Source organism: Euprymna scolopes, chromosome 19 (assembly GCF_053919585.1).
Source record: "Euprymna scolopes isolate OS-2025 chromosome 19, ASM5391958v1, whole genome shotgun sequence".
In the NCBI taxonomy this organism is placed as follows: Eukaryota; Metazoa; Mollusca; class Cephalopoda; order Sepiida; family Sepiolidae; genus Euprymna; species Euprymna scolopes.
This window is the reverse complement of record NC_136500.1, coordinates 102,541,113-102,566,557: the sequence shown is the minus strand read 5'-3', so window position 1 is coordinate 102,566,557 and position 25,445 is coordinate 102,541,113. Positions and strand designations below refer to the sequence as shown.

Below are 25,445 nucleotides of genomic sequence, written 5' to 3'. Positions count from 1 at the left end.
GAGAGCTGAAAGATTGTACTTATTTTCCATTTTAAGCTCACTATACATCAGAATTTTTTTTATTCTGATGGCATGATCAGAATATCTGTGATTAAATAAGCAACGTTTTGATAACCACAATTTTACACTTAGACTTTATCTTCGAGTGTGCAGCCATATATAGAATGAAAGCATCGTTTATGGAATACAGTAAATTGATTTATCTGTGACTAGTCAAGGGTCAAAGTTTCAGATACAAACAAAAACATTGAGAGAATAATTGCTTTATAAACCTGTGTGGAGAAAGTGGCTACTAAGAATCAAGATGGCGCCCGCATGCATTTATGTGGAAAAAAGTCTTGTGGAATCTCGGGGAATCTCGGAGAATCTCGGAGAATCTCGTACCCTGATTCCATAAATAACGAGAAGAAAAAAGTGGGAAGAGAGACGAGTTTGAGTCACGAAAATGAACGGACGTGTGTAAAAGAAGAGGTAGAAGAGAGTGGTGTGTAAAAGAAGAGGTAGAAAAGAGTGTGGTGAACGAAACAAACAACGACTCGGTTGAAAGTAGAGTTGTAACGAACACAAGCTATTCCGGCATGACGTCAGGATTTGACCCCAAGCTAATTCCTCTGTTTGATGGCAGTAGCACTGATCACTCAGTGCAGGAATGGGTGGAAAAAGCAGAATTAATATGTCAGCTCAGTGGGGTGAAGCGTATAGAATGCGTGGTCCCAATGCGCCTCACTGGGGGAGCATATGCAGTATACCAGCAGTTGGCTGATGAGGAAAAAACAGATTTTGCCTGCATCAAGCGCGCCCTTTTTACAGCATTTGCATTAGATCCAATTACTGCATGGAAGGAATTCATGGCCCGAAAATTACATCCCGGGGAAACAGTGGATGTGTATCTGGCTGAGCTAAAAAAGCTATCGGTCCTCTTTGGAGGGATGTCAGACAAAGGCTTGGTGTGCGCCTTTGTTGCAGGATTACCTAAGAGTGTGGAAGATCTGCTCCGTGCCTCATCCCAAGTGGATGAGATGGACATATCAGAAGTATTGACGCGGGCACGAGCAATACTAAAGAAAAGCCCTAACACTATAGACCAAGTGGCAGCTGTACAACCATCACAGGTTGGATTGCAGGACCTGGGCGCAGCTACAACCTGCTATAAGTGTGGAGGACCCAACCATTTGGCCCGTGATTGTCTTTTGTCACGTCAACCAACTTGGAAACTTGACGGGCCGCAGTGCTACAAGTGCAAAAAACGCGGACACCTGTCCGGGAAACGGGCAAGGGGAAGAAGCTACAGCGCCAGTCTTCTCGCCAGATCGTCATTGAGCAGGGTGCTACCCACTGTAAGCATACACATTAATGGAAGCGAGCGCCTCGCGCTTGTGGACACTGGGTGCACCCAGACTCTCGTAAGCAAGATATGCTGTGCCACCTGGAAAGCAGAGAGAATTCCGGTACTAACTGTAGGCAGAGGTTCACTAGCCTCTTGTAGGGTGAGCATTATCCGCGCAAGCATCAACGACAGGCCTGCGGTAGCCGTGCGAGCCCTGGTGATGGAGGGAGAGCTTCTCGGGTACGACCTACTCCTGGGTATGGACTTGATTACACAACTGGGTGGAATTACCGTGGACAGAACCGGCAAGGTACAGTTCTCCCGATGCGAGGAACATGTTTGTGCTGCCATAACTCTCGACCAGCCTGACTTTCATGCAGAGTATGATAGAAACACCAATGCATGGACGGCGTCTTGGAAGTGGTCAAACGATCAGCCACCAATATCCTTGCGAAACCAGTTATTGGAATATCCCCCACCCATGTGGCTAAGGGAGCAGTATGAAGAAGAACTGCAAACGTGGATCGACAATGGCTGGCTTCTTCCATACCCAGAGGATGAGCTTGGCTCCCCGCGAGGGCTGATTCCCTTGATGGCCGTCATACAAGAGACCAAACAAAAGGTCCGCCCCGTCCTAGACTACCGTGAGCTCAGTGAGCATGTCGACCCATATACAGCAAGGGCTGATGTGTGTGCACTCAAATTAAGGGAGTGGTGACAGCAGGGATCGAACGTGGCAACTCTGGATCTACGCAGGGCCTATCTGCAAATATGCATTGAGAAGAAATTGTGGCCATTTCAGACTGGAAATTAGAGGAACCCAATATTGTTTAACCAGGCTAGGGTTCGGTCTAAATGTGGCCCCAGGCATTATGACAGCAATCATGCATGCTATCCGGCAGCAAGATGAGGCAGTGCAACAGGCAACATTCTCATACATCGATGATATATTCGTCAATGAGAACCTCATGTCAGCGCAATCGGTTAGAATGCACTTTGAAAGCTTTGGACTGAGATGTAAGGAACCAGAGCGTCTGTGCGATGGAGCAAAAGTTCTCGGCCTGCACGTGCGCAATAGACTTTGCTGGAGAAGAGGAAGTCACGTTCCCAAGGTCCCATCAAACATCACTCGATGAACAGTGTTTTCGCTTTGTGGAAAAATGATAGGCCATTTCCCTGTGTGCGGTTGGCTCAGGGTGGCCGTGGCAGCCATAAAGAGACGTGCAACAGCCGTGTCGTCGGGATGGGACGATGCAGTACACGATGTCACCCTAAGGAGCATGTTGACAGAGACTGTGTCCAGAGTGACCAGTGATGACCCCGTTCAGGGAAAGTGGTGCGTCAGCGGGAATGAGTTCACGGTCTGGGTGGATGCTAGTTCACTGGCCCTTGGAGTTGCCCTTGCAGTTAATGATTCCATTATTGAAGATGCCTGTTGGCTTCGGCCAGAGAATGATTCGAGGCACATAAACCTGGCCGAACTTGATGCCACATTGAAGGGCGTTAACTTGGCGCTTCAATGGCACGCCAAGGTTCTACATATCATGACTGACTCGGCATGCACTCATCGGTGGATAACCGATGTATTAAGTGGAAGAGCACGGCTGACCACATGAGCATCGAGTGATATCTTAATTCGAAGACGGCTTGCCACCTTGGTTGACACCATCACAGAGTACGACCTGACCGTGGATGTAATGTTGATCAGGTCTGCGCTCAACAGAGCAGATGCTTTGACAAGAGTCCCTCAACGTTGGCTTCTGGCTGGTGCTCGGAAAGATGCTGATAATCTGCAAAACACATGTGCAGCAGTTGTGTGTAATGTGGATGCAGCGCGCATCATGGACATTCATCGACAGTGTGGACATCCTGGCATCAAGCGGACACTGTACTTTGTCAAGATGATTGATCCAGGAGTAGGAAAAAAAGATATCCGAAGAGTGGTGGAAAGTTGCGAGGCCTGCCAATCCATCGACCCAGCTCCAGCACGATGGAAGAAAGGGGAGTTAGGAGTGAGTGGTAAGTGGCAGAAAGTGGGCATGGACATCACACACTACGGTGGCAACCACTTCCTTACCCTCATCGATTGTGGGCCTACACGTTTCGCAGTCTAGAGACTCCTCGGGCGCCAGGACTCTTGCAACATTATTCGCCAGCTGTTATCCGTGTTCTGTGAAAGAGGTGCGCCCGATGAAGTGCTGACGGACAACGACCCAGCCTTTTGCAGCCATCAGATGAGGCAGTTCTTACAAGAATGGGGTGTGCGGCTGCGGCTTAGATGCGCTTATGTGCCTTCTGGCAATGGTATAGCTGAGAGAAGCCATCGCAGCATCAAAACAATTGCAGCCAGGAAGCAGTGCACCATCGCAGAAGCTGTGTACTGGTATAATCTCATGCCAAAGGATGGCGTCTCTCCAGGAACGGCGCCTGCAAACGCAATCTATCAGTACCATGTCCGAGAAAAAGGAATCCACGCCGATACAACTGTGGCCACTGAGATAGAACGGAATCGGTATGCCAAAGGGGATGCTGTCTGGGTGAAGCCGCCAGGAAACCGATGTACTGACAAGTATAAACGAGGAACAGTGACCGATGTGGTGAGTCAGCAGTGTGTCCAGGTTGATGGCGTACCCCGTCACGTTAGGGACCTACGGCCGGCGATACATGTACCACCTCCAGTGAACGATGAGAGTGATTCTGACTCTGAGACGAGTGGGCCATTGCTTTGGTTTGCACCATCCCTATCAAGCAGTGACTCTGATATCAGTAACCTCCACGGAGATGAAGCCTTCCCCGACCATCAGGCGGTGGATGAGAGCGCATGCGAAGACGAGAGCAGCACTGTCTCCCTTCGTAGAAGCACCCGACGGCGGCGATCACCACCGCCCTGTCGTCTCTGTGATCATGAGATCAGGGGGGAGTGTGGAGAAAGTGGCTACTAAGAATCAAGATGGCGCCCGCATGCGTTTATGTGGAAAAAAGTCTCGTGGAATCTCGGAGAATCTCGTACCCTGATTCCATAAATAACGAGAAGAAAAAAGCGGGAAGAGAGACGAGTTTGAGTCACGAAAACGAACGGACGTGTGTAAAAGAAGAGGTAGAAGAAAAGAGTGTGGTAAATGAAACAAACAACGACTCGGTTGAAAGTAGAGTTGTAACGAACACAACCTGAATCTTAAAGGGTCCACCACTAGACAGAGTTAAAAGTGTAGCCAACGGAACTTGGGATTAGTGCATTTTCTTGCCTGTGTGTATAATAAGACTCTGCCCAGGGTAGTATTGGTCCCCCGATTTATCGGAAAGGGACTTATGTTTTCAGTGGCATCTGTCTGTGTGTCCATTAGTCTGGACAATTGCCAGATAACCATCCATTAGTTTTTCCTGAAATTTTGCCAAAAATTGTATTTCATTAAATAGATGTGCACAGTAAAAAATTTGTTTTGCGAAAATTCCCATTGCATTCCCAGGGGCTTGTGACGTGCCCCTTCTGAGGTAAGCTTTGTTATTCGATCGTGAGAAATTAATTTAAAAACAAAAAAAAATTTCCTCAGGTTGTATGGAAGAACACAAGAAGCTACATGCCAGCCTGTATTTAGTTGACTTCCTCAGACAAATAAAGCATTTTAAATGGGGGTAACAATTATCTGCTCTTCTTGACTTAAAACACGGACCCTAGGCTTGTGGTTTTATGAAATAGATGTCTGATGAATGAATGGATGTATTGAGCAATCAGCTGTTCTATCGCTGTAAGAAATGGTAGGTCAGAAATTTCAGCATATATTTTAACATGAAAAGACAACCAATTCAACATGTATATACATATTCTTTTTTTGTTCATCTTTATATTTTATATATAACTAGCAGGTGGTACCCGGCGTTGCCCGGGTGTTAAGAGGTGTGTGTGCTCGGGCAGGGGGGGGGTAACCAAAACATAAGAATAAGGGAAATAAATATTTTTAAATATTAAATTATTTAATATTTTATATAAAAAAAATGTTAAAACTTAAAAAAATCGAAAAGAACACAAACTAACGTAAGGCAAACGAACGATGTTAAATGTAAAAATCGGAAAGACAAAGACAAAAAAGAAAACGCGAATGTGATGGAAAAAGAAAACAGAAAAGCGAATGTTAAAACTCTTTAAAAAATCTGAAAAATAAAAACAAAAAAAACATAGAACATGAAAAATGGCTTTAATAACTCTGCTTCAATATTAAAATTTAAAAAATCGAAAAGAAGACATCTCACACCACAATTCGAACCCAAAACCTTTCGATAATGACCCCACCCTTAAGCAACTGAGCTAAGACGACGTTGACAAAATTGGGATTTTTTTTTTTTAATATTTAAACTAAATCATGTTCCAACGTCATTTGCGCATGCGTAGAAGCGAACTTGTCATGAGAGGACGGTTTTTGCTATACCCTCCCTGTAGAAAACTGATGATTTTAAGGTGAAGGAATTAATGTTTTTGGCCAATTTTTCGATATTTGTCGGGCGAAGGTCGGAACTTTAAAATGATACCTATCTGGCGAAAATCCGTGACCCGTGTTGAAAGTTTTTGCGAGACATACAAAAAACACACACTTACATACATACAAACATGCACACATTTTCGCTTTCATATATATAGATGAATAGAATCAAAGAACGAATAGGTAATATATACAAATTTCAAAAGATGATAACATATATATATATATATATATATATAAAAATTCATAAATCTTTCTTCTCTCTTTCCTTTTTTCTTTCTCTTTTTTTGTAGATGTATATATATAGATATATGTTTTGCATACCAAACTCTCAGTAAAAAAAAAAAGAGAAAGACAAATTTACAACAGAAATAATTTACGGAGTTGCACCCCTTACATCAGTATCTCCTTTTTTTTTTATAGTAGAACAAGGGAGACTACTTCTGTTGATTTTCCTTTTTGTTTATTTTATTTATTTTTTTTTATTTCTCCTTTTCCCTTTTATTTTTTTTCTTTCAGGCGATATTGTTTTTATCAAACTCTAGCAAGATTTCTGAGTTTTCGACATTTAATAGTTCTCTTACAATGGTCCGATGTATCTTTATAACTGACAAATGAAAAGAGTAAAAGACAGAACAACCTTCATTTACGCTGATTGACATCAGATATGTTTTCCTTCATATTTCTTGTATTTTTTTTTTATCAGCAGAGTTGCTTAGGCATCTTCCCTACTTGGAATCTCTTCTGCAACCGCTTGCATCTCAATTCTTAATGGTTAACTTTCTTCAGTAGGAACGCTGATGATATTTTTCTGTATTTTATTAAGTATATCAGCAGTTTCTTTTTTTTTTTTTTTTTTCGCTGTCGCCATCGATGTGATGGTGATGATTCACTTGGTCATTTTAATTCCTTCACATCTCGGAATTTTAACCATTAAATTTATTTATTTTTATTAATACGATATTGACATATCTCAGTATCATCACAGGCTTAAAAGAGGTTAAAAATGGCCAAAAATGACACGTTTCACCCCATAACTTTTGATCTGTCCATTAGATTTTTCTGAAACTTGGCCAAAATGTAGAGCCCATTGTTTTTAATATAAATCCAGTATGGGTGATCCTGGCAAAATTCTGGTTCACGTCGCCAGGGACTTTTAGTGCTAAAAACTTCCCGTTTTGTGGCTTTTTTTTTTTATATTTCGCAACAAAATTGTATATCTCTGACTATATAGTGGTTTTACACAGAAGTCAACTCAAATATACATGTGTTAAGGCCTGAAACTGCACCATTATCCATTTACACTGGGATTCAGCATCCCCAGAGGCTCAAAAGAGGTCAAAAATGCCCCAAAATGGCCAAAAATGACACTTTTTACCCCATAGCGTTTAATCCATCGATTAGATTTTCCTGAAACTTGGCCAAAATGTGGAGGCCATTGTTCTTAATATAAATTTAGTACGGATGACCCTGGCAAAATTCTGAATGATTCTGGTTCGCATCCCTCTGGAACTTTTAGGGCTAAAAAACCTGCGTTTTTGGAGTTCTTTTTCATATTACTAAAAACCTTGATATGTATGTCTACATAGTGGTTTTCTATAGTGCTGAATTCAAATATACATGTCTTAGGGCATGAAACTGCACTGTTTGTCCATTTTTACTGGGATTCGGCGATTCCAAGAGCTCAAAAGAGGTCACAAGAAAAGCTTTGCATTGCAGAAGGTGTTCCCAATGTTGACGAGTCCAACAGGGGGAGGAATGTTGTTTGGGACGATTGAATTCCAATCGTGGGAAGTGTTTGAAGAGGTACCATGATTGGGAAAAAAGAGCAAAAAAATGTGATAAGTCCAAATCAAATTACTCAATTGTTAACTATGATGGAAGTAATATTGGTTTTTAGGACTAACTTGACCTTCACACTTCTCACATTCATCATTTCTTCACTATTTTTTGCGACATCATCTCACATCCAGCACCAGAGGGAACCATGCATGCACAGCTTGTTACATTTATGGTGCCATGAACTCAGGATTTCACATGAATTAGTGACCACGAACATTTCTTTCCAAAAGTGTTAAAGAAACCATTTTCTTGATTGATACTGAAACATCAATCTCCCTCATAGACATAGACATATTGGGCATTGCCTAGGAAGAAAAGGCCGTATGCGTCAGATCTGGTGGCCAGTCAGGCCAATGATAGGAAGCTGGAATGGTATGGTTGCCTTTTCAAGTAACTGGAGTAAAGAGAAAATATCCCTCTATGTAGTCGAAGAACTGTAATGAGATGATACTGAGGGAAGATCGGCTCAGATTGGCGGGAGCTGAATTGAGCTTTGATCCAGCTATGCTGATGGTAGGGGGAATAGAAATTTGCCTGGGGGCACAGAATGTGACCTTTTGCTTGTGATGGCTGAAAGGGATGTGAAGCTTCCCCCAAAGACAGCTATGTCCTATAGAGGCAAGATAGATAATGCAGAGGGACTAAAGGGGGGGGGATTTCTGGATTGACCCTGGAGAGAAATATACCAATAATGAGGAGGGCATGATCCTAAGTGAATTAGTGGTTCGGGAGTACGAGACAATCCCTATGATAATGGCCAACACATCAGAGAATACAATGAAAATAAAGAAATAGGAAGAGTTAGTTCATGCCAGACAGTTAAGACAGGTTGATCAGGTTTGAATGAATGAAATGGTGAAAAAGATAAAAGATTCCAAGTGTGGCCAGCTGCTAGATGAGGACATTAGACTTCCTGACAGATATACAAGACCGAGTGACTGTTGAGGGCAAGGAAAACAACCCTTGTAGAGTCTATAAAAAAATGATAGGGGCATATGTGACAGTGCCATTGGATGTAACAATAATGATGATTATCATGATGATGATTGCAGTGATATTGATGAAAAAAAAGTCAAATCTCGCTAAATAAAATTAATCGAAAATCTCAACACCAAGGATGGTAAACCCCATGACCAATACCCACCAAGAAGAGCTGTAGCAGCCGACACCTGCTACATCACAGGCGGAGACTACTTCTCACGACTTCGAGATTTGAAATCCATTTCTCCCTGGCTTGTCCAATCAGAAACCAGCTCTCTATCACGTGACCGAGTATATAAAAGGTGAAATCACAAACCTTTAATCCTCTTTCTCACTGCTTTGCCCAGAAGCAGACATCGCTTGGGGCTTCGGTTCCCCCCAGGCAGAACGTGAGTACTATGAGCTAACAATGGCTCTCTTCTAACTACCATTTCCATGTGCGGCACCCACACAAACTTTATCATTCTACAAGACTACTTGCGTCGACATGCACACACACACACTCTCGACAACACGTCAACACACTGAATACATTTGCCCCTTTTTCTCCTGTAATCGATTTTCTTTGTTCCGGCGACTACTACCTATAAACACATGTGGACTGAACTATTCTCTCCTTCAACCAGCCGGCATTACATTAATTCTATCTTCAATAAAAACAAATAATAATAAAAATTCAATAAAAAAACAAATAATAAAAATTCAATAAAAATAAATGAAATAAAATAAAAATAAATAATATTAAAAATACAATAAAAACAAATGATATTAAAAATACAATAAAAACAAATGATATTAAAAATATAATAAAAACAAATGATATTAAAAATACAATAAAAAACAAATAATAAAAAATAACATAAAAAAAATAATTATAAAAATGCAATATAAACAAATACTAATAAAGATGCAATAAAAACAGATAATAATAATAATAATAAAGCATACAATAAAAACAAATGATAATAAAAATACAATAAAAAGCAAAAGTATTAAATAAGGAATGTATCGCTCGTTTTTTTTTTTTAACTCCTGCCCCAAGTTGAAGAATTATTATTTAGAATGACAAAGTACTCTAAGAATGCTCAGAAGTTTTTTTTTTATTTATTTATTTTTTTATTACATTTTCACCCCAAACAAGGCACATTGCCACTTTGATGTAGGGGCCTACTATCAAGGACATTAGCTACTGAGGAACTATGAAGGGAGTTGGGCAGCAAGATGTCGGTTCACGTTACACTTGAACTTCTGCATGTCAGTACAGTTGGGGAAGCAGGGACCTGGAATGGAATTCCAAAGTCTAACGATTTTACTGGAGTAGAAAGATCTTTTACATCTAGGAATCTCTACTGTGTAGGGGTAGGATTTAGCTGCCTGTCGGATTTGTCGAGGGTGTTTACATCGTGGGGGCACAAGTGCTTGCATTTCATCAGAGCATTCACCGTTAAAATACTTGTGGAACAGGCAGAAGGATGCAACATTTCGTCGGTGGGACAGAGGCTGAAGCTTAGATGACGATTCAGGACCTATCAGGTTGGAGACTCTCTTTTGAAACTTGTCTAGGAGTGATAGATTAGTAGCAGATGCACCGGCCCAAATATGACAACAATACTCCATACATGGGCAAATGGTGGCTTTATAGAGGTACAGGATACTTTTGGGCGTTAGTATAACGATGTACGATCCGGCACCATTTATAACCAGGCATCCTTAATCTCGTCGGATTCCACCTGATGTGGCAGGTGTTCTTTGATCGTACCTTGTCTCGTTACAAGTTGGCCTGTTGATCGTCCTTACCCACTGTGTTTTCATGGAGGGGCGCTTTTCCTCTCGATCAAATCCTCTTTCTTTCCATGTGTAGGTAGTCTCCAGGTACATCAATCACTCCGCTGGTCCTTGTGGCTTACTGCAAAATCAACAAACAGAACTTCGGGTTATAACAGTAACAAACTATTTATTGTTTTCATTATTTCATAACAACTACTGTCTAATTTGAGGCAACTGACTATAGCAGTGAACGATGTAAGACCAGACCAGTAAATTCACAGAGTTCCCATTAACACAGGCTAGTTCCCATCATAACATCAGGCCCTGAAGGGCTCCCAAATTGAGAGCGCTTGACTAACCCAGCCGTTCAGTTTGCTGGCTCCGACTCTTCTCCGTTTAGAATTCCTTTTTCTAAATCCAACCCCTTTTTCCCCACCTCTCCTTCAGAGAGTGGTTACAAACACCTTTCTTTCTTTCTCTTAGAGCTTATCTCTACCAAACCTTGACCCTCACCTGCACTGAGGTTTTTACTTATTACCAATTAGGCGTGATTAGTCACCCTAGGTCGAACAATACCTAGCGGCGACTCCTCACCCCCGATTCCCACCCCAAGCTGTCAGCTAAGATATCTGGGACTCTTCCTATCATTCACACAGGTTTTAAAAACAGCCCTTTCGTTGTTAATATAACAGCAATAAGATAAGAACAATTATCATTTTTTTTTCTCTTTCTGACAAAATCCCATAGACATTTCTGTTTAATCAACATCAACACCCCCTCTTCTGCCCTCTCTTCTTCTATCCCGTCCGGTCAAACACCCCCTCCCCTGACTGCAATATGCACCTTGCTGCATGCATTCATGACACCAAATAGTCTCATATTAGTAGCTTTCTAGCACAGTAGACAGAGCCTACCTTTTTCGCAGCGGTCCTGCCAATGCTCTCAATGTAATTGTTCCAATGCATGTTTCCTGTGAACGTTAGGCACAAGGAGTTTGAAAGATGTACTCTTTGATAAAGAGTCGTTGGCCATTGCTATTGGTGGTAGAAAAGGTTTCTTGTAATTATTGAAGGAAACTAGTTTAGTCTTGGCAGCATTGAATGTGACCATCCATTTTTGTCCCCATTCCACTACAGATTGGAGGTCATCCTCTAGTGCTCTGCCATTTCCTTAGATATGTGTTCATTTGTTTTCCTGTCATGCCTGTTATAGAGTGTGGTGTCATTAGCATATATACCCATATTAGAGGCAATTTTGTCGGGGAGGTCATTTATGAATATTATGAATAATAAAGGCCCTAGGATAGACCCCTGAAGCACTCCTGTATTTATATATTGTTTAGATGTACGACCGTCGAGGACAACCTGGATTTTTCTCTTATCTAAGAAGGATTTAATTATGTTAAGTATTCTTCCATATGATCTAATTTTCCTGAGGAGACCCTCATGCCATACCCTGTCAAAAGCCTTAGATATATCTAGAGCTACCACTCTACCTTCCCCTGCTTTATCCAGTGAAAGTTATATAAATCCAGTGATTACAGTTAGGATATCTGCTGTGGAATGGGCTTGCCTAAATCCATATTGTTGGTCAGTCAGAAGTTTAACATCTGTAAGGTGATGGACTAGAGCTTGGTTAATTATGGACTCAAATATTTTGGCGAAAAGTGGGAGGAGGCTAATGGGACGATAATTTACTGGGTCAGTTCTTTAGCCAGAATTCTTGAAAACTAGTACTACAGTAGCAGTTTTCCAGCAGGTAGGAAATCGCGATTCATTAAGGCATTTGTTGTAAAGTGTGGAGAGAACTGGACCTACTTCAGCGGCGAATTTTTTTAATAGCACAATTGGGTCCACATGCTTTTGAAGTGTCGAGGTTTTTTATGATAACATGCATCTGAGAAGGGGTGATGTCCGTCTAGCATGGCGTCTGTCCGCAAAGAAATGTCAGAGAGGGGGTGGTTAGCAGGGTCCAGTGTGGAGTTGGAGGCAAACTGACTGGCAAGCATGTTAGCCTTCTCGGTTGCTTAGCAACAGTGATCACATCAAAAATGCCCTGGGGTAGTATCTTCTCTCTTTCTGCAGAAAAGTATGAAAATGAGGCTACTGACATGTGCCTACATGAAAGTTTTATAGCAAGTGAACCCCAATGGTTCACTTCTACTTATGCATCCACCACAGGCAGCATGTATTCTGCAGATTTATCCAGCATGTCCAATACAAATAGACAAGTATACAAATAGAAGCTAGAATTCATTGTAAGGGTGAAATAGCCGCAGCCACAAGAAGGCAAACCATAATCATCAAGAAAACACATTAAGTTACAGAAAATAGGAAAATTTATAACACTATTTATATAAGCAGTATAGTAAATCAAAAATTCATATAGTATATATAATATATATATATATAAGCAGTATAGTAAATAATGATCAAAAATTCATATAGTATATATAATATATATATATAAGCAGTATAGTAAATAATGATCAAAAATTCATATAGTATATATAATATATATATATATATATATATATATATATAAGCAGTATAGTAAATAATGATAAAAAATTCATATAGTATATATAATATATATATATATATATATAAGCAGTATAGTAAATAATGATCAAAAATTCATATAGTATATATAATATATATATATATATATATATATATATATATAAGCAGTATAGTAAATAATGATAAAAAATTCATATAGTATATATAATATATATATATATATATAAGCAGTATAGTAAATAATGATCAAAAATTCATATAGTATATATAATATATATATATATATATATATATAAGCAGTATAGTAAATAATGATCAAAAATTCATATAGTATATATAATATATATATATAAGCAGTATAGTAAATAATGATCAAAAATTCATATAGTATATATAATATATATATATATATAAGCAGTATAGTAAATAATGATCAAAAATTCATATAGTATATATATATATATAATATATATATAAGAAGTATAGTAAATAATGATCAAAAATTCATATAGTATATATAATATATATATATATATATATAAGAAGTATAGTAAATAATGATAAAAAATTCCATCAATTATCCAACAATCATATGGTTGTTTTTACAGCAACCAACAAGGCTAATCTGCTTGCCCTGCAGTTTTCTTCTAATTCCATTTCAAACCCAATAAACTACTCTCTTCCAAATTTCTCTTTTGTAGGCAGAACCCACATTTGATGATTTGAAAATTACCCCTTCTCATGGTTCTATAGATAAAATCTAGACCCCTCAAAGGAGTGTGGGCCTGATCTCATCCCTGCTATACTATTCAAAAACTGCTTTGCTAATGTTGCTCTAGTTCCCCCCAAACTCTTCAACAAACCTTACCGAATCTTGCTTTCCTGACTGCTGGAAAATTGCTTCTCTGGTACCAATTTTAAAAAATTCTGGTGAAAGAACTGATCCACTCTATTATCATCCTATTTCTTTTCCAAACAACATCCAACATGCCTGAAGATGAGAGGACAATCCGATTGAAACATTTCACAAATTCAGAGTTCAAGATGAGAACAATTGTCTGAACAATACAAGTAATAGAAACAATTCTCATCTCCAAAATTCTGAACTTTAGAAATCAAATTAGTACAGACCCAAAATAATAAAAAAATGGAAAAGACTTGACAACCTTTACCAAAAACTGGCACGGATAACCAACCACCTCCCATTTCTATGCAAATGCCGTGACCAAAAATTAATACCACCTAGCTTTACTCTGAAACTTTCATTCAACTCCAGAACACAAAAGATCACAAGGCGAGTGGGACATGAGCTTGGATGGGATTGAATACACAATAGCAAAATAAACACTAAATACAATCCCATATCTCACATACCCTCACACTTTACCTGGAAAGCATATTTCTTACTGACAACAAGACTCACATCTAAGATTACCTTGAGTTTTCATATGAAAAAGAATTTGAAAAAGTCAAATCTCGCCAAATAAAAATACTCGAAAATCGCAACACCAAGGATGATAAAACTTATGACCAACACCCATCAATAAGAGCCATTGTGAACATAAGCAATCTAACCCCCCCCCCCTCCGCCAAGGAATTAGTACTAAACTGTAGGGAAACGTGCGACTTACCTAATTAGCACGTGTGCATAATTCAATGGGTCGGTCATGGAATGAAATGAATGAAGAAGAAACAAAAATGGCTGCCTTATCTCTTTATATGCCTGCAATGTGACCACCCGATATGCAAATGAGATGCTCCTGGTTGGAGATAAAAGAGGGTTGATTTTTTAGAGGGCCGTTCATTTTGAAGTTGGATTTCAAAGAAATAAGTTGAATTAGGAGAAGTACGTTGGGAGTTGAGAGAAGGTGCGTTACGTGTTGTAAGTTTGGACAAAAGTGTTAACCTTACCCAGGAAATTATTGGTGTGACGGGCAGAAGAAATAAAACTCGAGTTATTGAATTATAAGCTATTTCGGCTCTTGGTGTGCGGTGACTCGAAAGGCAGAAAATGGACAGATTCGACTTTCACTTGATACTGAGTTTGATGGATCTACCACTGGACCGTCTGTCGTCGAATGGGTGGAAAAAGCTGAAAAGATCTGTACACTGTGCAGAATTAAAGAACCAGCCACAGTCATTCCTTTGAGGTTAACCAGCGGGGCCTATGCAGTCTACCAGCAACTCGGAGATGAACCAGATTGGGATACAATCAAACACAGCCTGTATACAGCGTTTGGTACAGATCCGTTTGTTGCATGGCAACGGTTCATGAGCCGGCGACTTCACCCCAAGGAAACGGTTGACGTGTACCTAGCCGACCTACGAAAATTGTCGGTACCATTTGGTGGGGTTAAGGATAAGATATTAAGATGTGCCTTTTTAGTAGGCTTACCTGAGGAGGTCAGCAAACTGTTGTGGGCATCGTCACAAATTGATGAATTGACAACAGACGAGTTATTAGCCCGAGCTCAAAACATCTGTAAGGAACAGGAGTCAATTGCAGTAGCAACTAGCATTAATCATGCAACAGTCGAACCGCATGGAAGCAATGTAGATTCTCTCCCAGGTAGTAATAAGCGTGTAGGCCCAGTGTGCTATAAATGTGGGGAGGCCAATCATTTTGCTAAGGATTGCCGGAGTGATAGGAGGTGTGTATATCCACGAGCACAGAGAACAGTACAATGCTATCGCTGCAATAAGTATGGGCACATATCTCGCAACTGTTCGGGAAACGACGTTGGGGGCAAGGTACTAATAAACACAGGATTACCGGTCATTGGCATTAAAATTGACGATGTACAGTGTTCAGCACTCATAGACATGGGGTGTTCCCGGTCTATAGTTAGTGCACATTACTGTCAGATGTGGCAGGAGCAATCAGTCGGTATTATAACGATCAATGGTTTATCCCGAGCATGTTGTGGTGAAGGGACGATTACGATCTGTGCTGAGAAGGGTGACACAGCCAAAGTTGATGTTCTGGTGATGCAAGAAAAACCCCTTGGCTATGACATGTTGATTGGAATTGATGCAATACAAGCACTAGGAGGTGTCATAATCACAGCGACTGGAGGTGTAATGCTTAGAGAAGGAAAAGAAGTCTGTGCAGCCATGTCTATTGAAGAAAAGGACGTCTGTGCTACGTTTGACGACAACGAAAAGGCATGGACTGCAAAGTGGAAATGGACTATGAGCCAGGCACCAGATCGGCTGTGCAACACCATTCCAGAGTATGCAGTTTCCACAAAGAATAAGGCCGCATATGAAGAAGAACTTCAGATGTGGATTGATAATGGATGGTTAATACCATACCCACAGGAACGTCTGGGACCACCCAAAGGATTAATTCCGCTCATGGCTGTTGAACAACCTACTAAAGACAAAATTCGGCCTGTAATGGATTACCGAGAATCGAATCAACATGTTGATGCTTTCACTGGAAACGCAGACGTGTGCACTGCTAAACTAAGAGAGTGGCGTCAGAAAGGGAGTAATGTAGCACTGCTGGATTTGAAGAGAGCCTACCTGCAGATACGTGTCCATGAGTCATTATGGCCATTTCAGACAGTGATAATCAAGGGAAAACGATATTGTTTGACACGTTTAGATTTTGGCCTAAACGTAGCACCCTTAATACTGACAACTATTATTAAAACTGTTTTGATGCAGGATGAGATCACAGCAAAAGCTGCTTCAGCTTACATTGACAACATTACGTTAATGAGGATATAATGTCTGCAGATGTGGTTCGAGCAAAACTGGAATCGTTTGGGTTAATAAGCAAAGACCCTAAGCGCCTAAAGGACAGGGTGCCTGTGTTAGGCCTAGAGGTCTATGAGAAGGGCAATACTTTGCGATGGAAGCGAGTGAGTGCAATTCCAGAGTTACCCAGTGTATTGACAAGACGCATTGTGTTTTCTGTTTGCGGTAAATTAGTAGGACATCTACCTGTCTGTGGATGGCTCCGATTGGCAACAGGAGTGTTAAAAAGACGAGTAACTGCAGTAACCAAAGGATGGGACGACATGGTGGATGATGATTCTCTCCAGCAAATGATGGCTGAAATGTTGTCCAGAGTACATAGAAACGACCCTGCCCAGGGTGAGTGGCAAGTATCTGGAAACGAACTGAATGCATGGGTTGACGCAAGTTCACTGGCTACAGGTGTTGTGTTGGAACAGGTGGGTGCCATTGTGGAAGATGCGTGCTGGCTTCGTCCGAAAAATGATGCCCAGCATATAAATTTGGCAGAACTCGATGCCACGTTAAAAGGGCTTAATCTTGCATTGCAATGGCAGGCTAAGGTTGTGCATCTCCACACTGACTCGTTGTGTGTTTACCACTGGTTGACCGACACCTTGACTGGAAAGGCTTGAGTTAGACTAGAGCTGCAAGTCAGATGTTAGTATGAAGGAGACTAGCAATAATAAAGCGTATAGTTGACGAATACAGCTTGCAGGTGGACATTACCTTAGTTTCGTCGATGCAGAATTTGGCTGATAGCTTGACTAGAGTACCAAAGAGGTGGATTGATGTAATGAGGCAGGGATCTGATCCTCCACAACAGACATGCACGGCCGTAACAGATCAATTAACACCTGACCAGATACGTACAATACATCAGCAGAGTGGACATCCCGGAATTCGGAAGACAACATATTTTGTCCGAAGAGTCTTTCAACTACAAGAGCATCAATCAAGGCAGCTATACGCTCATGTGAAGAGTGTCAGTGAATTGATCCGGCACCATCCCAATGGCAAAAAGGGAAGCTTGAGGTGGAGGACAACTGGTATCGAGTAGGAATGGATGTAACGCATTATGAGGGCAGGCATTTTTTGACCTTGACAGATTGTGGTCTGACACGTTTCACGATATGGCGCCTGTTGTGTTGACACGACAGGATGCATCTAGCATTATACGATAGTTGAGAGCTGTCTTTTTTGAACGTGGTGCCCCGCTGGAAATTCTGACTGATAACGCCACTACGTTTCGATGTCAAGAATTTAAGAAATTTACGCTGGAATGGGGGATTAGAATGCGTTACCGATGTGCATATTTTTCAGAAGGTAACGGTATAGCAGAACGGTGTCACCGCACCATTAAAAGGATTGCAGCCAGGACACAGTGTTCTATTCCAGAAGCTGTGTACTGGTATAATGTGACACCAAAGGATGATGCAACACCAGAAACTGCACCAGCTAATGGGATTTACCGCTATGAACAGCGTATAAAAGGAATTGATGTCACACCATCAGTGGTTAGCGTTGTCAATACACCATATCAAGTGGGAGACCATGTTTGGGTAAAACCCCCAAATGCTGGGTGCACTGTAAAATTTTGCAGAGGAAAAATAGACAAAATCATAAGTCCTCAGATCATGTTGATTAATGGTGTACCACGTCATGTAAAAGATATCCACCCCTGTTATACCTCTTCTGATTCTGAGGATAATGAGGATCACGTACAGATCACGTACAGTTCAGGGATGATCCTGATCGCCTACTGCCCCTACAGGTGAGCATAGAAACACTACCTACAGAACCAGATGAGGGAATGATGAAACATGCTAGTGGCAATAGTGATGAGGACGATGGACATGAGGAAGTAATACCACCAGTTCCTCATCAAAGTACTCGAGAAAGACGAATATTGCCCACCCGCCATGATTGTGAAACACCGCCTATAGCACCATGAGAGGGAATGATGAAACATACTGAGGAAGATGGAACCGAGGAAGTGATGCCTCCGATTATTCGAAGGAGTACCCGACAAAAACGGATACTGCCCCCTTGCCCTGATTGTGAAACACTGCATAGGGAACCACAAGAGGGGATAATGGAACAGACTGGGGCAATAACGGTGGTAATGAGGAAGATGGCAATGAGGGAGTGCTTCCCCCGATTCTTCGAAGAAGTACCCGACAAAGATGACTGCCCCCCTGCCCTGTGTGTGATCATGAGATCAGGGGGGAGTGTAGGGAAACGTGCGACTTACCTAATTAGCACGTGTGCATAATTCAATGGGTCGGTCATGGAATGAAATGAATGAAGAAGAAACAAAAATGGCTGCCTTATCTCTTTATATGCCTGCAATGTGACCACCCGATATGCAAATGAGATGCTCCTGGTTGGAGATAAAAGAGGGTTGATTTTTTAGAGGGCCGTTCATTTTGAAGTTGGATTTCAAAGAAATAAGTTGAATTAGGAGAAGTACGTTGGGAGTTGAGAGAAGGTGCGTTTACGTGTACAGAAGTTGGAAGTTTGGACAAAAGTGTTAACCTTACCCAGGAAATTATTGGTGTGACGGGCAGAAGAAATAAAACTCAAGTTATTGAAGGTCTCAATTTCATCACAACCATCCTAAGTAAATTTAACACTTTCTCCTTCTTTGTATTTATTTTATTTTTTCTATATTATTTCAGGCATACTTGAACCATCTTCACTTATTTTAAAGCTAATTACTAAAAACAGAAGTCTTTTCACCATGCTTAATTAACACTATCACTTTTATCTATAGTAATAGGATAATCTCTAAATATTTCTATGCTAATTTAGAAGAGAGCAAAAATTTATTTAATTATGATACTTATTATCTTTCCAGCCATAGCATAGGAGGGCACTGAAAAAACTGGTATTGACCCCTGGTGCATGGTTACTCTTCTTAGTGTGATGGATCCATAGATTTTATCAGGTCACTCATCTGGCAGAGTATAGGTCTTGATATAAAACCTATGCTTTTGATGTCACTGTGTCGAAACACTGAGAAGGGAGGCGTCCTCAGTCATAGTCAGCAACCTTCCTAGAGGATGACATTCTCAAAATTCTCCAGTTTGCAAATCTGTATTACCAAAAGAGTAGGTAGGCTATCACCTAACTTCCATACTTATTCTTTGTTTATTAGCCAGGCGCAGAGTTACAATATCAGAGACTCACTTGAGATGTGCTATGCCTGGCCTTGATTCCTGGCTAGGACAATGAACCATGACTCCCTATTTCCTATTTGTTTATCTCAAAACTGAGCTATGCTTTCATGTTATTTATGTTCATTTGAATTGTTTAAGCCGTTAAGTGGTTGCATAATATACTTAAATTAAACTTTCCATCTTTATAAAATATATATATCCACAAAAAAAACTACTGAGATGCTTAAATACTGACCAAAGGCTGACAACAAGTAGAAACACAATGTTGAACGCAGCATGTAATCAAAACATTCATTAAAGCCTCTTCTTATTCCTTACTTGCTTACTAAGTATTGCAACGTTATTATTTACCTAAACTTTTATTTTGTGCTCTTAATTGTCTGATACTTCCTCACTCTTATTGAAGCTTTTGAATTATCATTCCTTGACTAAGTAAATGTTTAAATATTTGGCCTATACTTGCTGTAAGTATATGGTTCCTTATGTATGATACTGAAATAACTGGAACATTTCTTTTGTAAATATCAATTTAAAAGGGCTGGTTACTTTGCCTCCGAAACCACTACCTGTGTCTGTTTTGAATGTTAATATATATATATATATATATATATATATATCCTTATAATCCTGATTCCTGTTTATCCTAATCTTTACTAGTACAGTATTCTGGTAGGTTAGATTATCTCTTTTGCTCCAACTGAACAAAATTAATTGCTCTTTTCCCCAAGCTGCTATCAAATCCATGGCATTTTGCATGTCCCATAGGAGAAGGAATTTATCTTCTGGTTCTTAACCTTAGAAGGCAGATATTTAAAAATTGATACTAAATATCTATACTAATCTATACTAGTAGACATGCATTATCTATAATATATACCTATACTCCATAGATTATTTACAAGATGGATATTTATTAGCCATAGTTTGAACTTATACCTAAAGTTATATTAAGTAGAAACTGTATATTTTTCTTTCCCTTAGATGGGCAAAAGTACTATTGATTGTCTCTATTTGAAAACTAAAATCTGAATTTGAAGCTCATTTTGAATTGTACACTAACTCCTAACAATATGTAATCCTCGTTTAATTCTAGTAGATATTAATCTTAAACCTACACCCCTTACTCATACATACTCTTAAGCCTTTCCACTGATAACTTATGAATAACCACATCTTCCAATCTTATTTTGAGGAGTGTAACTTCATAGCAGATACTATCTTTGATGCTAACCCTAATAATGCAGGATGTAGAAATACCTGGCTTTGAAACCAGGCGCAAGGCTAACCCTATCAGTGTTGATGAACCTGTAGATCTTGTCAAGTCATCCATCTAGGAGAAGGAAAACTCCACTTTTAAACCTGCGCCACTGACCTCGTATGTTTTGGCACCAAACGGAGGAGAGAGGCCGCCTCAGTTCTGGTTGACTATCAAAACACTGCTTTGCAAACCTAAACTGTTTTAGGAGTAGGTAGGCTCTGCCTATCACCCGGCTTCCATACTCCTTTGCCTATTAACAAGGAGCAGAGGTGTGATCACAAGGTCTCATTTGTGCTTGGCATTGTTTCTTGACTGGACCACTCTTGTCTGACAAGTTTGACAGTTTGTCTAGCTGCTGTATTCTGACCACAGGAGTACAGGAGCCCTAACACTTTGGCAGTGTTTAGAGCAGCTGCTCTATCATCAATTTCATAATATCGGGATGGTTGTAGTGCCATGTCACGCATAGAAAAGGACTCTGTACTCATTTCTGGTGGGCATTCCGGAGGCCGAGAAATCAGCTGATGGTCTACTTGTGCTGCATGATGGTAGCAATGCACATTAACTTTGCCTAGAACCCTCACCCTAAATTCAAGCTATAAAAATGATAGCTCAATCCAAAATAATGATCAAGCCAAGCACACACTTGAACAACACTCACATTTACAAATATATGTGGACTTGGAACCAACTTACATGAGGTAGAATCATTTCTCCTATCAAACTCCCTGGATATCTGAGCACTAAGTGAAACTAACTTGCACTCCTCCATCTCTTCTAACCACTTTAACATGTTATCTTCTACTTTGCTGTAAGGACTTTGACAGACATGCACGAACTTGGTGTCTATATTCATAACATCCTCTCCATAAACTCAAATCAGATGACCAGGCCTTCACGTGCTTTAGACTAATTTTACAACATAGCGTTACCTACTTATATTTTCTTTATCGCTCTCCCTTAACCCAAGACTGTACTCTAATCAATCACGTCTCTGACAGTATAGATATAGCACTCTCTCTAGTCACTAACACCCAAATACATGTATTTGGTGACTTTAATGTCCACCACAACTGTGGCTTGGCTTCTCTATCTACACTGACACAGCTGTTAACATCACACATAACTTTTCTATATCCCATTCCTTGACACAGACAGTAACATTCCCAACCCGTCTCCCAGATCATCAGAACCAGCAAACCTCACTTCTGGATCTATTTCTGACAAAAGTTCCTGAGATTGTGTAAATGTCCTTTGCCCTCTTGGGAATGCTGATCATGCTGTGATAATGATAAGCATCACCCTAAACTCTCAACCCAAAGTTGAAGAGCCATTGCTTAATACAACGAGGCTTACTAGGATGCTGTAAACATTAGGCGTTTCATAGTCGATTGAATTGCTGAAACTAGAAATACTTACAAACATAAATACTTAACAAATGAGGATAGTTCGCAAGTACATAAATACACATTTTATTCCAAATTGACAAACATGAAAGTTATGTAACATCACAATACAGAACAATAATAATTTCGTACTCACTTAGAAGTGGTTAAAGTCCTACTTTGTCTCATAGTGGGACAATGTTTTCACCTAGGTAAAACCTTACATTTCTTGTTAAGGTCAGAACATCTCTGTGTCTCTCTCGTGAGTGTTATGCCCACGGAGTGTTAACGCGGTTTCCCTTCTCAATGCTCAAACTCGTTCTCATTGTGTCTGTGTGTCAAAGGAAGTCACTGCCCTGTGTCTCTTTGGTGTTTTTTGCCTAAATTCCCCCTACAATGCCATTTCATTTATCAAAGATGCTCCATGGGGAAATATCCTCTTTTTCTTGTTGAACAGTGCGCAAATGAGACCACTGAATGGTTACAAAGTGGCAATTGAAACACATGTTCTCACACTCTTCCCAATGGTTTACTACAGCTGTCATTGCTCAAAGGCAGCATGTATACCACAGACATATCTGATATAAATCCAGTACAAACAGACGAAAGTTTAGAGAAGCTAGAAGTAATTGTAAGAATGAAATAGCCACAGCCAATGGAGAATATGCCGAAACCACCTGAAAATGGATTAAAGCGGAGAAATTAGAAATTTGTGACAAATCTGTAACAGTGTAGTAAATAATGGGCAATCAGCAATTCTCCCACTAACCAACAATCACGAGGTTGTTTGCTAAGCAACCGAGAAGGCTAACATGCTTGCCAGCCGGTTTGCCTCAAACTCCACATTGGACCCTCTCAACCACCCCCTACCTGACTTTCCTATGCGGACAGACACCACGCTAGATGATCTGAAAATCACCCCTGCTCAGGTGCATGCTATCATAAAAAACCTTGACACTTCAAAAGCATGTGGACCCGATCCCATGTGCTATTAAAAAAGTGCTCAGCCAAAGTAGCTCCAGTTCTCTCTACAACAAATGCCTTAATGAATCTTGCTTTCCAGGCTGTTGGAAAACTGCTTCTGTGGTACCAGTATTCAAGAATTCTGGCGAAAGAATGGACCCATTTAATTATCACCCCATTAGCCTCCTCCCACTTTTTGTCAAAATATTTGAGACCTTAATTAACCATGCGCTAGTCCATCACCTTACAGATGCTAAACTTCTGACTGACCAAAAATACGGATTTAGACAAGCCCGTTCCACAGCAGACATGCTAACTGTAATCTCTGACCATATATACCATTCGCTGGACAAAGCCGGGGAGGGCAGAGCAATAGCTCTAGATATATCTAAGGCTTTTGACAGGGTATGGCATGAGGGTCTCTTCAGAAAAATTAGATCATATGGCATCACTGGTAGAATACTAAATATAATTAAATCCTTCTTAGATAAGAGAAAAATCCAGGTTGTCCTTGACGGTCGTACATCTAAACAATATGATATAAATGCGGGAGTGCCTCTGAGATGGGTATATATGCTGATGACACCACACTCTATAACAGGCACAACAGGAAAACAAATGAACACATATCTAAGGAAATGGCAGAAACACTAGAGGATAACCTCCAATCTGTAGTGGAATGGGGACAAAAATGGATGGTCACGTTCAATACCGCCAAGACTAAACTAGTTTCCTTCAATAATTACAAGAAACCTTCTCTACCACCAATAGAATGGCCAACGACTCTTTATCCGAGAGTAGTCTTTCAAACTCCTTGTGCCTAACGTTCACAGAAAACATGAGTTGGAACAATTACATTGAAAGCATTGCCAGGGCCGCTGCAAAGAAGGTAGGCTCTCTCTACCGTGCTAGAAAACTACTAACACCTGAAAGTATCCTGTACCTCTATAAGGCCACCATGTATGGAGTATTGCTGCCACATCTGGGCTGGTGCATCTGCTACTAGTCTCTCGCTCCTAGACAAGGTTCAAAAAAGAGTCGCCCATCTGATAGGCCCTGAACTGGCATCTAAGCTTCAACCTCTGTCCCATCGACGAAATGTTGCATCCCTCTGCCTGTTCTACAAGTATTTTAATGGAGAATGCTCTGACGAACTGCAAGCACTTGTACCCCCACGACATAAACACCCTCGACAAACCCGACAGGCAGCTAAATCCCACTCCCACACAGTAGAGATCCCTAGATGTAAAAGATATTTCTACTCCAGTAGTTTCTTCCTCAGAACTGCTAAACTTTGGAATTCCATTCCAGGTCCCTGCTTCCCCAACAGTACTGACGTGCAGAAGTTCAAGTGTAACGTGAACCAACATTTTGCTGCCCAAATCCCTACATAGTACCCAGTAATTGTTGCCCCTGATAGTAGCCCCCTACACCAAAGTGGCAATGTGCCTTGTTTGGGGTGAAAATGTAATTAAAAAAAATAAAAATAAAAATAAATAAATAATGGGCAATCAACAATACCCCCACTATCCAACAATCATGAGGTTGTTTGCACAGCAACTGAAAAAGCTAACATGCTTGATTGTAAGTTTACCTCAAACTCTACCTTGGACCCAGCGAACCATTTCCTCCCTGATTTTCTTCTGTGGACAGAAACCACACAGGATGATCTGAAAATCACCTCTTCTCAAGTACATGGTGTCATAAAAAACCTAGATGCCTCAAAAGCATGTGGACCTGATCATCCCGGCTGTGCTATTAAAAAAATGCTCCACTGAGGTTACTCCAGTTCTCTCCAAACTTTTCAACAAATGCCTTAATTAATCTTGCTTTACTGACTGCTGGAAAACTGCTTCTGTGGTACAAGTTTACAAGAATTTTGGCAAAAGAAATGACCCATTAACTTATCACCCCATTAGCCTCCTCCTCTTTTTACTAAAATATTTGAGTCCATAATTAATCAAGCTATAATCCACCACCTCGCTGTTGCTAAACTTCT

At 40.4% G+C, this 25,445-nt stretch overlaps 1 protein-coding gene across 6 annotated transcripts in view; it reads left to right on the top strand.

Annotated features, from left to right (window-relative positions):
- Positions 1 to 25,445, top strand: part of LOC145239861 (mucosa-associated lymphoid tissue lymphoma translocation protein 1-like) — a 754,570-nt gene that overhangs the window by 222,214 nt on the left and 506,911 nt on the right. The gene's annotated exons all lie outside the window — the stretch shown is intronic.